Raw genomic sequence first — 15,543 nt, 5'->3', positions numbered from 1 at the left:
TTCTGAACCAAAGGCCACAATCACCCTTGGCTGGTCTACCAGGGGTCAGATTCCAAGGCGATACCACACACACTCTCATGCACACACAAAAACAGGTACAAATGCCACCATGTCTAGCTGATCTGTGCAGATGAGCTGGGCAGAAGTTACTGCTTCTTCTCCCTTTGGTGTGAAGACCAAAGGGAGAAGGCAATGGACACCCCCCCTCCAGTGCTGTGTCTAGTTTTCTTAAAAAATAAATCATTTTTTGCTGATGCTACAAAATTGATGGTTCAGGTCAACAAACATGGAGTTAGCTACCCCTTCTCTAGAGAGTCAAACTGCCACTGTCCTGGCAGAAGCACCTTAGAAAGGTCCCAGACAGGAGAATAGAGCAGGTGAAAAGCTCATCCTCAGAGGTTACCAACTTAAATCATCTCCCTGTATGATTCTCTTCATGTATTAAATAGCAACAGAAGGATATGAGTTATTATTCATTGTGGAAGTAGCATGGCAAAAAGACTGAACCCTTTTTCTGACAGGGGCATATAGCCAACTGAATGCACCATTACCTGTGCCTTTTATTTATTTTATTTTATTTAAAAATCTAGTTTGCTCCACAGAAGTAAGAACTCCAAGGAGAAGGAATGAAAATGCCAAAGTAAACACTGCCAGAGTTTCGGGCCCATTTCCATTCTCTGATTTGAAATGAATGAACTTATTTCGTGGTCCTCTGAGACACCACCATTTTGGGGGGAAAGCCCAGAGGTTTTGTGAAGCCCATCAAGACCTGAACTACCACCAACATCTGTGTTTTGACCACAGTATGTTCAAAGGGTCTGCACAATGGGCATAAAATGCAAATAGTATTTTTAAAAGTCATCAATGTGTTATATGTAAAATGGATGTTTGTAGGGGGTGGGGCAGATGCATGATGGAGGATCTAAGACAGGTTTTTCATCTATCATGTGAATTGATCCCAAGGTGATCATGTGATGTTTTGTAGTTATTCTTGGAGAATGATGACAAATACAATGACTTAGCACCTGGAATTCATCAGTCCAAACTTGCTTGAGTTTACAGCCTGAAACAGGCAACATAAACCCTGTGTACCAAATCTGGTCCATTTAAGGCTATTCTTCCTTGCAGATGTCCCCCCTCCACATCTCTCTCTTGAAAATTGTGACTCTTGGTGAGCCACCAGATAGCAACAATGGCCAAGGAGAAAGCAGGCGAGGGTGGAATTGATTGAAAATAATTTGGAGGAAGCAATGGGTGGAAGGATAAGAAAAAAATGAGTAATTTTGATGTTGTATGCAGTCACTATGCTAGTGCGCCAGGTAAAGGCTTTTCTCAGAAATCCTATAACAAGTCAGGATGTATTCAGCAAATTCTTCTTATGACCTCTTCTTGGCATAGCACACTTCTGAAGAATCAACCAGTTATAATTCAGGCCTTCAAGCATAGCCAGCTCTAGATTATTATTATTTTTTTTAAAAAAAAATCCCCATGAACCTAGAGACTGACTTAATTTAACAAAGTAATTGGAGCTATATTTAGTTCCTCTTTATTATTTACTTCAGAGCTTTTTCTCTATACTGCACACAACCCTGTGTTCAAGCTTTCCTTTCTTTCATTTTGACAATAAGCTTTGAAAGGGAAAAGAAATGGAGCAACTTGTGGATGTATTTTAAAATGTTGTCATTCCAGGGATCTTTAAAATGGGGAAACTCATTAAATAAAAATATATGGAATTGACAGACCTGGTTTAAGCAGAGGTTGTGTGGTCTTCTGTCATGTATGCTTTAGATGAGATTCCTGCATTGCAGGGCATTGGATTAGATGGCCCTTCCAACTCTGTATTCTATTATTCCTTTTCCTCATGCACTCCGCAGTCCCACCTCATATATGGATGCAACAAACACTCAACATTCACTTTCCCCAAATGTATAGTTCACTACTGAGAGATGTCTGTATTGTATCCAGAGAGATTATGAACTGTTTATCTGGTAGTGTCACTTTACTTCTTTTTATTAATTTTCATCCAGTTATACATTTTATCCCGAATACAACAAATTGTGACTGTTTTAGACTTCCTTCAGTGTCTCTGACAATCATCCATGTTTATACCTTTAATACACATTCCCTTCTTTCGTATTGCCATTGTTCCTCCTTACTCCCATTATTTCTAGCAAACAATACTTATTTATTTCTTTACAGTGCCTCTTGAAATCCCTCTAGTGTTGTATTTACACCACATATATTTTTCAGATAATCCACAAATTTTCCCCAGTCCTCGATGAACTTTTGGTCTTTAGTATATCTAATTTTCCCAGTTAATTTATCCAATTCCGCATAGTCTATCAGTTTTGATCTCCATTCTTGTATCGTCGGTATCTCCTCTTGTTTCCACTTCTGGGCCAACAGGATTCTGGCTGCCGTTACAGCGTATTGGAAAAGCTTACAGTCCTTTCTTCTTATGTCCTTTCCTACAATACCTAAAATAGGTATTGTAAATGGGTAAATGACTGTCTGAATGTAAAGTGACACTACCTACAATACCTAAAATAGGTATTGTAGGTAGTGTCACTTTACATTCAGACAGTCATTTACCCATTGGTCTTTGAAGCAAGGACCATGGCTCAATGGTAGGGCAATTATTTGGAATACACAAAGTCTCAGGTAGGGGTGGCTACCATCTCTGATTGAAATCTTGGAGAGCCTCTGCTAATTATTGTCGATAATGCTGAGCAAGATGAACAAATGCTCTGACTTGGAATATGACACCTTCTTAGGTCTTCCGCTGCTGGGTTGGGTGCGACTACCAGGCCCTGGCCTGATCTAAGACAGGTCACAACAGTACATTTCTACAAATCAAGAGAGAGAAAATGCTGGAAGTGTAAAAAGTAGAAGGTACATTTTGTCACATGTGGTGGCAATGTAAAGTTATAAAAAAAAAACACTTTTGGGAAATGATATACGATGAACTGAAAAAAAATGCTTGAAATAACTTTTGTTAAAAAGCCTGAAGCCTTTTTATTAGGAATTATAGGAAAGGAGATACCAAAAAATATAAAAATCTTTTCATGTGTACGATTACAGCCCAGTGAGTATTGATAGCCCAATGCTGGAAAGAGGAAACGATTCCTATGAAAAAAGATTGGCAAATTAAGTTAATTGAATATGCAGAAATGGCTAAATTAACAGAGAAACTCAGAAATCAGGACAATAACAAATTCAAAAATGAATGGGAAGTTTTTAATGTATATATTTCAAAGCATTATATACAAGTTGATACATCAGCAGGATTCTAAGAAACATTTGCATTATTATGATAAAAGAAAGAATTGGATACAATTAGATGGATAATATAATTTGGACATGCATGAAGTAACCATGAAATAATGGAACCAAGGGATGGGGTAGAGGGAAGTCAAGGGATTTGAGAAATCCCACATTTGGATATTTTATTGAATGTATAAACAGTATTATGAAGTTCTTATTGTTTTCTTTTAAAAAATTATTTTCCTTTCAATGTTTATCTATATGTGATGTTTGTTATAATGAAAATTCAAAAAATATTATAAAAATAAATAAAAATAAGACAGTTTGCAACAGCAGCACTATTGACATACAAATATTTGGGTCCCCAAATGCAGTTTGGGGTTTATGGTGCATCCAAGCCAGAAAACATTGACGAGTCCTGGTTTTACCCAATCTAGATGGACATTTAACCAATTATAGGTCAATTGGTAGTTGGGTGCATAGGGCAAATGTAGGCTTACCATATTCCCAGATGCAATGCGTATTGTACATGGGCAATAGGTCACAGGAATTGGCCCTTAATCTGCAATCCTAAACATACATCCTTGAATGTAAGCCCAACTGAAATCAATTAAGCCCAACTGAAATCAATTAAGCCCAACTGAAATCAATTGAAGCTGTTTCTGAGTTAACATGCTGAGGATGGAGCTACGAATCTCAATAAGTAAAACTTGAAATTGATCTGCAGATATGTGGAATATTTTATTGGTGAATGCCGCTTTCCTGCACCCATTATTCCCATCAGCATTCAGGTTTCCTGAAATCTACCACTGCCATCCTTTTGTTTGCAAGCTGTGGGGGGGAAGACTTGAAGTGTTTCAGTATTATTTCCGAGATGCACTAAGGAGATCAAAATGAGCTGAAAGTCACTGATCACTTCACTGTGATTAGCAGTGTTTATGGGGGTCATAAAACCAGCTTTTATGCACGCAGTTAAAATGGTCTTACATTAACCCCTTTTTCTGTGGTCAGCAGATAACACACAGTCCCATTAACAATGCGAATTCTCTGAGCCGCAGCCCATTTGCTTCTACAGGAAACAGCAAGACATCAAAAACATCTCATTAGAAGGTCAGCATGAAAATCGCATTATCTTTCGCACTGTGTATAGAATATATGCTGGTTTCACTCCTCCATACAAAACAAAAAGCCACATACACTTTGGGGACAAGGTGGGGGGGAGAGAGTGGGAAAATGTTGCTCTCTTTGTGGGCAGCATGTTCCACATCAAGCCTCCACACAAAATGGATGCCACAGGGAGCAAAATAAGTTCTGCACAAAATTCATGCAGTTGGGAATATCAAGCTTCTCCCCAAACGTAATAATAGCTGCTTAACAAAGGCGTTAAGAAGAAACTATCTGAATCAACAGGATTATCCTTTTACAAAATCCAGTACAGTATGCTAGAGTAGGGACACAACCCTTGTTGTGTGTTATAAAATCTGTCCAGAAGTTCTCTGTTCAAAGTGACACCATAGTTCTGTTTACTTGGTAAATTATACTGAAGTGAGACAAGAAAGACAGAATGAGTCCCTGGTTATTGGGGAACTCTTTTCCTTAATCCCAACTCACTCCAACCTCATTTGTGCTCCTTATGTTGGTAAATAAATCAAAATATTCTGTTTACATAAAAAATACAACAATGTGGTGGTGATAAGCACTGGTATAGCATCAGCACACACTGTTTCATGTATACAATATGACTGACCTTGGCGCAATCTTGCATGTTACTGTGTTTCATAGCAAAACGCTCATTTTCTGAAATCCATTTTCTGCAGGACTAGGCCATAGTTGACCCTTGAATAAGCAATAAATGCCACAGTTGTACAGAATGTCAAGCATTCTTTGGGAGTAATCTAGAGCACCAGGGATAGACATAACTGACCATTCTCCATTAAGGGTCAACTTGATGTGAATATCAGAAGAAGTCCTAGAATAGATCATTAAACAGTCAGAGAAAGATAGAAAAAAATGATGTGATTGCTAAGACCCAGCAGTGGTCTCTCAAAAACAAGTCATGCTAGACGAATCTCATTTCTCTCTCTCTCTCTCTCTCTCTCTCTCTCTCTCTCTCTCTCTCTCTCTCTCTCTCTCTCTCTCTCTCCATCTCTCTCTCTCTCTCTCTCTCTCTCTCTCTCTCTCTCTCTCTCTCTCTCTCTCTTTATAGAGTTACAAGCTTAGTGGATCAGGGGAATGCTGTGGCTGTAGTATATCTTGATTTCAGTAAGGCTTTTTACAAAGTCCCCCAATATCTTATTGGCCAGAGGTTTTTCATCCAACCTCTAATGTGAGTGTGGGGAATCTTTGACCTTCTAGATGTTGTTGTTGTTTAGTCGTTTAGTCTTGTCCGACTCTTCATGACCCCATGGACCAGAGCACGCCAGGCACTCCTGTCTTCCACTGCCTCCTACAGTTTGGTCAGGCTCATGTTTGTAGCTTCAAGAACACTGTCCAACCATCTTGTCTTCTGTCGTCCCCTTCTCCTTGTACCCTCCATCTTTCCCAACATCAGGGTCTTTTCCAGGGAGTCTTCTCTTCTCATGAAGTGGCCAAAGTATTGGAGCCTCAACTTCACGATCTGTCCTTCCAGTGAGCACTTAGGGCTGATTTCCTTAAGAATGGATAGGTTTGATCTTCTTGCAGTCCATGGGACTCTCAAGAGTCTCCTCCAGCACCATAATTAAAAAGCATCAATTCTTTGGCAATCAGCCTTCTTGATGGTCCAGCTCTCACTTCCATACATCACTACTTTTTCTAGACGTTTCTAGATGTTACTGAACTACAACTCCAATCAGCCCCAGTAAGAAGGGCCAATGGACAAGGGTGGCAGGAGTTGTAGATAAGCAACATCTGGCGCAACAAAGGTCTCTTTCACTGTTTCTTCTTCAAGTAGCTTCTATTAGAAGCTCATTTCTGTTACGTCCCTAGGAAACAAATAATGGTTGTTTGTTTACCTGCTTCTCTAAACTGGTTTTAATGAGTTTTAAAAGTTGGTTATAAATATATTTGTGTACCTCCATTTCTCTCTATTTTTTCCTCACAAAGCAATTACCTTTGCTTTGGTGCACATCCAACTATGACAAAGTAGCTCATAGATGCACAGCCAAATTTTGGAATAGGTGCACTATAGACTGATAACAATAGCCACATTCTTCACAATTATATCCACACATGTGATCTTATGATGCACACCTGTGGCTTGTTGGCTTTTTAAGGGTCGCTGAATGATGTGTACATTTTCACAGCAAATCAGCTCAAAAGTGATTTAATGCAGGTGTTTCTTTAATTGTGATACATTGAGAGAATTCACACTGTTCAGTTACATTCTTAAATCTGTTTTCTCATAGTCCAAACAGATCAATACCTGCTCCACAAACCCTTTCTGTTTAACTTGATCTACAAGTTTTTTTTTTTTTCTTCCCAGCTATCCATCTCTTACATGTTAAAGTCTTTTTTGTTAATGGAGTACAACCATCTTTTTATTGACCTGCCTCTAGAATTCTGTGACTAAACTCTAGTCACTGGAGTAAACTGAGTGGCTCATAAAAACATAAGACCATAAGACAGCCCTGTTGGATTGGATCAATTGTCCATCTAGCTATTATATTGCTGTGGCTTTGGAAATGGTTTTGTACTAGTTGAATTGTACTGTTTGTTATTTAATTTTAAAGTGCAAGTGTAACATCGTTATAATTAGTCCAGCAAGTAAAAATGTACAGATATCTCAGAATTTTATTCCAGAGCAACTTAGGTTGGCCAAACCATTGCACAAGTGCTATAAAACAGACAAAGTGTACCTCTTTAGCAGTAGTTCACTTTTATTTTCAGGAAGGTAACCAATTTATACCAGTTGCTATTCAGATTTTTCAAGCTACAGTGTAGTCCCAGCTACTTTTTGGGAACCCAATATGGATGCAAGCATATAATAGTGGTTTAGATAAGATACACTCAAGTTTCTTGAGACATAACTGGGGCTCCCAAGTTTAATCAAGTATGAGACATGTGCAGTTCTGTGTGCAAAACTAGGTATACACACAATGAAATACTGGGTTTGGGCTAGCACTATAAAATACTGGTTTCATTGCCATTTTTGTTGCCAGCCTTCAAGTTTGCTCTCTTAAGGATTCTTATAAATCCAGATAGTTCCAACTCTTACATAGCAAAATCTATTCACATTGACTTGGAACTCTTGTATAATTCAAGTGAGCAATATATTTGTCGCAATATTCAAACCAGATTAAGGGACATTGAAAAACAAAACATCAAATCAGCTGTAAATAAAATTTGCTTGCCCAAGTTCTATGTTTTAAATACAACAGATAACAGGGTCACACATCTCAAAATTAATAATTCCAGTCCAATGCAGGGCCTTTATGTTAGTCCGACTAAACCTTTTCCCTTTGGCTTTTGTCAAGGGCAGACATTCAAACAGCCCCGGAAATGATAGACATTGTGGATGTTCTTTGAATGTGCCAGAAACTGTACGACATATTCTTTTCTACTGTCCATTGTACAACCAGCTACACAAACGCACGCTATCCCATTTTTGGGGTAGTCTAACATCAGAGCCAGGTGGCGCTGTGGGTTAAAGCCTCAGTGCCTAGGACTTGCCGATCGAAAGGTCGGCGGTTCGAATCCCTGCGGCGGGGTGCGCTCCCGCTGCTCGGTCCCAGCGCCTGCCAACCTAGCAGTTCGAAAGCACCTCCAGGTGCAAGTAGATAAATAGGAACCGCTTACCAGCGGGAAGGTAAACGGCGTTTCCGTGTGCGGCTCTGGCTCGCCAGATGCAGCTTTGTCACACTGGCCACGTGACCCGGAAGTGTCTCCGGACAGCGCTGGCCCCTGGCCTCTTAAGTGAGGTGGGCGCACAACCCCAGAGTCTGTCAAGACTGGCCCGTACGGGCAGGGGTACCTTTACCTTTACCTTTAACATCAGAGCACACTGAAAACATCAGATTCTAGCTGTCTCACGGTAACCTGGAAGTAACTGCAAGTGTAGCTGAGTTTTTGTCAATAGTATCTCTGAGAGTGGTGAATGGCACTATTTAGTGGGAAGAAATTCCAATGAAAATCCTTGTTGTTACATATCGTACATTGCTGTTTATTTGTATATATTTAAAATTTTTATATATAGATGTTTTATGCTGGCTTATACATGTGATACCTAATAAAGGTTTGGCAAAGTAAGTATAATTAGTCCACAAGGTTCTTGTTGCCATTCACAAAGCCCTAATCATCTTGACTCTTCATGCTGTGCCTCAATCATGGAGGTCTTCTGATGGGTCATTTTTGTGTGGTCCTACATGCATCTAAGGTTCAACTGTCCTTTACCAGCTGCCTATGGAGCTCCTTGCCAACATAGGTCCACCAGGAGCAGAGGTGCCAACTTGTGAGGGTGATGAGGGAGTGGGGGACATTACACTCATGATGTTGTGACGTCCTGCTGTTGCATGTGCATTGTTGCACATGTCATGACATCCTGTGTGTGGGACATCAGTACATTGTGAGGAGCTGGGGATGGAGTCGAACATGACAACAGTGAAGCTCAGTGGGTGCTGGCTCTTCCTCCACTTCCTCTTGGCACCATCACCGGTGGGGGGCTGCTTCAACCCACCTTCCCCTCTGCACCAGGAGGAAAAGAAGGAGCCAACCACTGTAGGCATGCCACAACCCTGGTAAATCAAGGGGAACATGCACAGGTACCGCAGGCTCCCCACTCCAGAGATCTGCCCTCCAACTTGTGGAGGGCAATGAACCTGGTGGCAAAGGTGGAGTCTATGCACTGGTTTCTCTTCATATATTCACTGTCATATCAAATATCTGAAGAGAGCTTTTGCCACACAGCTTCAGTCCACTCATCTGTGATATGGGGACAGCAATACAGTGGTACCTCGGGTTACATATCCTTCGGGTTACATACGCTTCAGGTTAAAGACTATGCTAACCCACAAATAGAACCTCGGGTTAAGAACTTTGCTTCAGGATGAGAACAGAAATTGTGCTCCGGTGGCGCGGTGGCAGCGGGAGGCCCCATTAGCTAAAGTGGTACCTCAGGTTAAGAACAGTTTCAGGTTAAGAATGGACCTCTGGAACGAATTAAGTACTTAACCCGAGGTACCACTGTACCGCTTTAACTTACAGGAATGTTTTAAAACATGCCAAGATGATGTTGGTGAAGTGCTTAAGACTCTTTAAAGCAACTACACTACTATTAAATCTAAGTCTTATTTTCAAATTATGGGTAGCATTAAAATGCATGGGATGGAAAGATAAAATAAACTCGGGAAAAGAGAGGACTTTTAAAAAAGAAGATTGCTCTATAATAATAAGGGTGATTATTTTATTTTTATCTGGAAGCAAGTGTGACTTTCAAACAGTACATCAAAGAAAAGAGCTCATCCATAAAATGTGTCTCTCTACACCAATGTGCGTTTTATGTTTGGCATGACCCGCTGCTTTGAAATGAAAAGCCATTTGACCTGAGTATCTTCTACTGCTAATGAAATGCATAGTGAAGGTCAAAGATATTTCATCTCTTTACTTAAGTACTTATTCTTGATGCTTTACCATGAGAAGCTACCATTGTTCCTCCAAAGTTTTGAAAACATTCCACATTATCTTGGAGTGGGGATGCGATAAGATTTCCTGTAGCAAGCTAATGTATTCCCAGTTGAGTCAAAATATCAGGCAAGGTTTAGAGAAACAAAAGCCCGGTCTATACAGGCAGCAAAATGAGGCAGTAGAATTGTGAGGAGGTGGACTGCAGTATCTCAGACTGCAGGTGGGGGAGAAGGTCCTCTTTTTTGAAGGTAACTCCTGTGAAAGTAACTTATGAATAAAAATGAGTGCGTTGGAAAACGTAAGTTTTAGCTGAGCCTCTTCTCAGCTATGCCTGATTTATACCACCAAGGAGGAGTCATTGGGTTGGACCCAAGCTTCACTGTTTCTGATGGAGCCTTATACTATCAGAATGGGTGGACTGGATCCAACTCATTTTTTTGGGGGGGGGATTATATAGAAGGAAGCAATGTGATGCATCCCCCCACCCTGGCAGTCTAAAGTGCTTTAGTCTATTTTGCCACCTCAGAATAGTGCCATATTATGTTGCATGTAGGAACACGGGTGGCGCTGTGAGTTAAACCACAGAGCCTAGGACTTGCCGATCAGAAGGTTGGTGGTTCGAATCCCACGATGGGGTGAGCTCCCATTGCTCGGTCCCTGCTCCTGCCAACCTAGCAGTTCGAAAGCACGTCAAAGTGCAAGTAGATAAATAGGTACCGCTCAAGTGGGAAGGTAAACGGCGTTTCCGTGCGCTGCTCTGGTTCATCAGGAGCAGCTTAGTCATGCTGACCACATGACCCAGAAGCTGTATGCCAGCTCCCTCGGCCAATAAAGCGAGATGAGCGCCGCAACCCCAGAGTTGTTCACGACTGGACCTAATGGTCAGTTGTTCCTTTACCTTTACCTTTTTATGTTGCATGTATGACAACATCAAGAAGGGTTATCCAATGCCGCCGCCGCCTTCTTCTTCTTCTTCTTCTTCTTCTTCTTCTTCTTCATATTTATTATCTATACCCCGCGCATCTGGCTGGGTTTTCCCAAAAGAATATTAAAAACACAATGAAACATCAAACGTTAAAAACTTCCCTAAACAGGATTGCCTTCATGATTTATGAGTGGCTTCTATCTGTCCTCCTTGGACCTGGTCAACAAATCTTGAAGATTCTTAAAGAGGTGAGGCAATGTTCCTGGAACATGGTCATAAATAGGGTCATTTCCATTATTCTCCATAACGCCACTCCGTTGCTGCCTCAGAAATTGATATTCCTTACTCTGGCATATTTAAGCAGCCTTGCCGACCTCTATTGAATAAAATATGAATTACATAATTCTGGCTGGTAGCTGTGTTGGTTTGACACAGCTGAAATAAATATTATTATTTTTTTAAAGTTATCCAGTAGCACCTTAGAAACCAACTAAGCTTGTTCTGGGTACAGTGGTACCTCGGGTTACATACGCATCAGGTTACATACGCTTCAGGTTACAGACACCACTAACCCAGAAATAGTACTTCAGGTTAAGAACTTTGCTTCAGGATAAGAACAGAAATCGTGCTCTGGTGGCACAGCAGCAGCAGGAGGCCCCATTAGCTAAAATGGTGCTTCAGGTTAAGAACAGTTTCTGGTTAAGAATGGACCTCTGGAACGAATTACCGTAAGTACTTAACCCGAGGTACCACTATATAAGCTTTTGTGTACATGCAAACTTCTTGAGATACACATGAAAGCTTATACCCAGAACAAACTTAGTTGGTCTCTAAAGTGCTACTGGACAATTATATATATCTGGCTGTGAATTTGTGATAGGTTGCTCTGCACCAAGTGTGCTCCCTCTGCAGGTTTCCGAAGCTGTGTGCATAGAACGTTAGCCACAATCCCAAATGTTTTTTTGAGCTATACTACCCTTTGATGTGCTTTCCCTCAAAGCAGCTTCCAACTGAATTGAAAACTTCAGGTACATTCTCTTTGCAGTTAAACCAAGCTATGTACAGTTGAGACAACTATTGAATATGCATGGATGGCTGCACATGTGCAGATGACAGCTTTATGAATAGGGGTTCTTGGGAGGGTGCATCTGTGCAGTGGCGTAGCTTGGGTTGCGGCACCCGAGGCAGGCAAGCACCTCCCCATGAGAGCCAAGTGGGTCAATGTTGCACCACCTGTTTGCCTGCCTGCCTGCTTGGGGTTGGGGGGAGCCAGGCCAGCCGATGCAGTCCTTGGTGGGCAAATCCTCCTGATGCCCCAGAGGTGAGTGCCAGGTTGCGCTCTGCCGGAGCGGGACAAAGACCCCCTGGTTATTATTATTTATTTTATTTATTTACAACATAGTCCACAACAACTCATACATACAAACAAACCCACCACCATTGACAATTTAATTATCAAAATTAAACTCCTAATTGTCTCCGTTAATCTGGCCAGTTCAATATAATCTAACAATTTATCCTGCCATTCCTTTTTTGTTGGCACAAATTCTTTTTTCCAATTTCTGGCAATTAAGGTTCTCACTGTGCCTGTGGCATAAAGGAATATCTTCTGATCTTCTTTTGCTATACCTGTGTCTGTTATTCCTAATAGGAATGCTTCTGTATTTTTCAGAAAGTTATATTTTTTTAAGTTCATCTCACAGGTCCACCAGATATGTATAAGTATCCCTTCTGCTTTACCTCACCTCCGACACAGGTTTGCTTTTGTTTTATACATTTTAGCTATTTTGGCAGGTGTTAAGGACCATCTATAAAACATCTTGATTACATTTTCCCGTAGCGCTTCGCAGGCTGTAAATATCCAATTCTTTCCCCATAATTCTTCCCATGCTGATAAATTGATTGTTTTCCCTATATCTAAAACCCACCTGGTCATTCCCTCTTGACCTGTTCATCTTTAACCTCCCACTCCAATAATGTGCATGTAAGTTTTAGATATTAATTTGATGTTCATCTGTAACAATGCTTTATCCAATAATGAAGGTTCTTAAAAAAAACCATTTTTCTTATCTGCCCTGAACACTTCATGCCATTGGTGATACTGGATCCAGCCTGTTAGGTGTTGTTTGATTTCCCCGTAGTCTTTTAATATCAATTTATTATCTTTTTCCTTTATCAAATCCTTATATGTGGCCCAACCTATTTCCATATTTTTCTTTTTTTATTGTAATTGCTTCTAAAGGAGAAGCCCAGCGTGGTGTTTTCAGTTCCAAAAGATTCTTATATTTTGCCCATGTTATGTATAGTGATTTTCTTATAACATGATTCATAAATCCCCTATGCACTTTCCCTTTTTCATACACCAAATAAGCATGCCATCTGTAGTGATTATTAAATCCTTCTAAGTCCAGCAAATCTCCATCTTTTAGCACAATCCAATCTTTTAACCAGTTTAGGCAGACCGCATCGTAATATAAATTTGAATCAGGTAATGCCAGTCCACCTATCTCTCTATATATTTTATCGATTAGGAGTTTGTGTTTCATTCTTGGTTTTTTTATACTGCCAAATGAATTTTGATAAATCTTTTTCCCCTGGTTGCACCCCCTCAGGATTTTGTGCCCGAGGTCATGGCCCCAGACCCCCAAGCTACACCACTGCATCCCTGCTCCCCTCCGCTCACAGCTGGTGACTTAGAAACAAATCAAACCTTACTGATGTATACAACACCATGCCAACGTGACTTGAAATGCAGTGAGGGAAAACAACATTGCAGCATTTTAAGCTCGCAACGCATACAAAGTCCTGCCGCCACCAATCTCAGTCCCTACTTGGTGTAGAGCCTCGCCCTGGATGAACTGTACTCATAAGTGGTAGTCCACCAATTGGATTTCCCACCCCCTTTTCCATTCAACTTCAAGTTGAAAATTCAAATAGAGCAAAATCTGGTTTAGTTGGATGGAGGACAGGAGGAAGGGTTCAAGTGTTGCAAATAAGGGCACTTTAGAAAATGTTTGTATATAAACCGAATTGAAGGGCGGGGGGCGGGCAGATAAAAAGAGGCAGTAGATGGGTCAATCTTTCTACCTGCTGTTGCTGTAGGGTTCCATTTTACAAAGAATGCAAAGTGTCAGGACTGAAGAGATCCAATTTTCTTTTGGCTATATTGCACATAAGAGGTTGATCTCTGCTACAGTTCATTTGTTATTTGGTCTTGGGGGATAGACATTCTTAGGCTGTGAAGGGACGAAAATAGATCTGGAGAGAAACAGCAAAGCAAATTCATTTTTCTTTGACTCTGAAGAAAGACTGCTTCTTGTTTTGCTTTACTGGAGCTCAGCTCTTGCCAAGCACTTTTCTACCAGGAAACCAAAATTACCTACTGCATAAAACCCTTGGTGGTGAATTCACACATGCATTTCATTCTGCTCCTATATAGACATATCAGCTCAAGCTTAGACAGCAGTTTCCTATCACTTAAAAATACTGTTTTTTGTTTTTTGTTTTGCTGAAATTGATTAAAATATTCAACTGAGAGATTTTATAAAACCATACAGGAATGGTCATGTGGGTCAGGAAATGAATTAACAGGCCAGATCTGAGGAAGGCTTATCAGCCATTCAATTTTGGATGGAATGGCTTTGTCTGCTATTTAAGGGGAACCCTCCACCACAAGCAAGTGATCTATAACCCTGAAATCTAGAATACTATTAAGAAATTAAAGAAATCATGCACAAATTATTTTTTGGAAACTCCGTTTGCAGCAATCCATGGCAAATGCTAAATTTCAAACAACAAACCATTAGCTTTTAATGGTAGGCCAGTAACTTTGATAGGAATGTGTTGCTTTAAAAAAAAAGTAACAAAAGCCCTTAATTTGTAACTTGAAAATAAAAATAAAGCCCTTAAAAAAAAACAACACACACACACACCACCCCTTCAAGTATCTCGTAGCTGGCCAAATTCAAAAGTATTCAGTGGCTTCTTACAGTTGATCCCTTTTGGCTTCAGCTTGTTGGGACTCTTGTTATTAAGTAGCTCATTAGATGGCTGCAATGGACAGAGGTGCGTAGGCAGACCAGGGTGGAATCTAGACACATATTAAAAACATTTTGAAAATGCTTTTTTACAAAACGTTTTGAAAAATATATTGAATTTGCCATAGCCCACCATCGCCATCTAGCGCCACATTTGTATAATGCACTTTGCAACACACTTGAAACGTTTTACTTGCAACTGCATAGCTGAGTCCCAAGGATAGCTAGAAATCTGCTGCGCTCTCAGAGGCACCTTATAGATACTTGGGGATTTTCAGAACTTGCTACAAAGGACCGGTTGACCTGTGCAATGGGCATGGATTGTTTGGGGGTCCCACCTGCTGCACTTGCCTGGAGATGTGAGATCAGTGAGGGTAGGTTACTGCAGGAAAGAATAGGGTGTAGGTATAGCTACACCCTATTAAATGGGAGCAGTAGCATGATTACTCCTCAGCCCAAGAGCCAGGTGAGCTCATCATATCCTATTGGTGTAGTGATAAGAGTATTAGACTAGGACCTGGGAGACCAGGGTTCAAACTCCCACTTGGCCATGAAGCTCTCTAGGTGACCTTGGGCCAATTCACCCTTTTTCAACTTACCTACCTCACCAAATTGTTGTGAAGACAGGAGTGGGAGAGCCAAATATACCACCTTGAACTTGGGAGGAGAGATGAGATATAAATGTAAAAATAAGCAAATGAATAAGCAGACTGAGTC

The sequence above is a fragment of the Podarcis melisellensis genome (genome assembly GCF_964234715.1).
Source record: "Podarcis melisellensis genome assembly, chromosome: 7".
NCBI lineage: Eukaryota > Metazoa > Chordata > Lepidosauria > Squamata > Lacertidae > Podarcis > Podarcis melisellensis.
Note: the sequence above shows the minus strand (reverse complement) of the source record.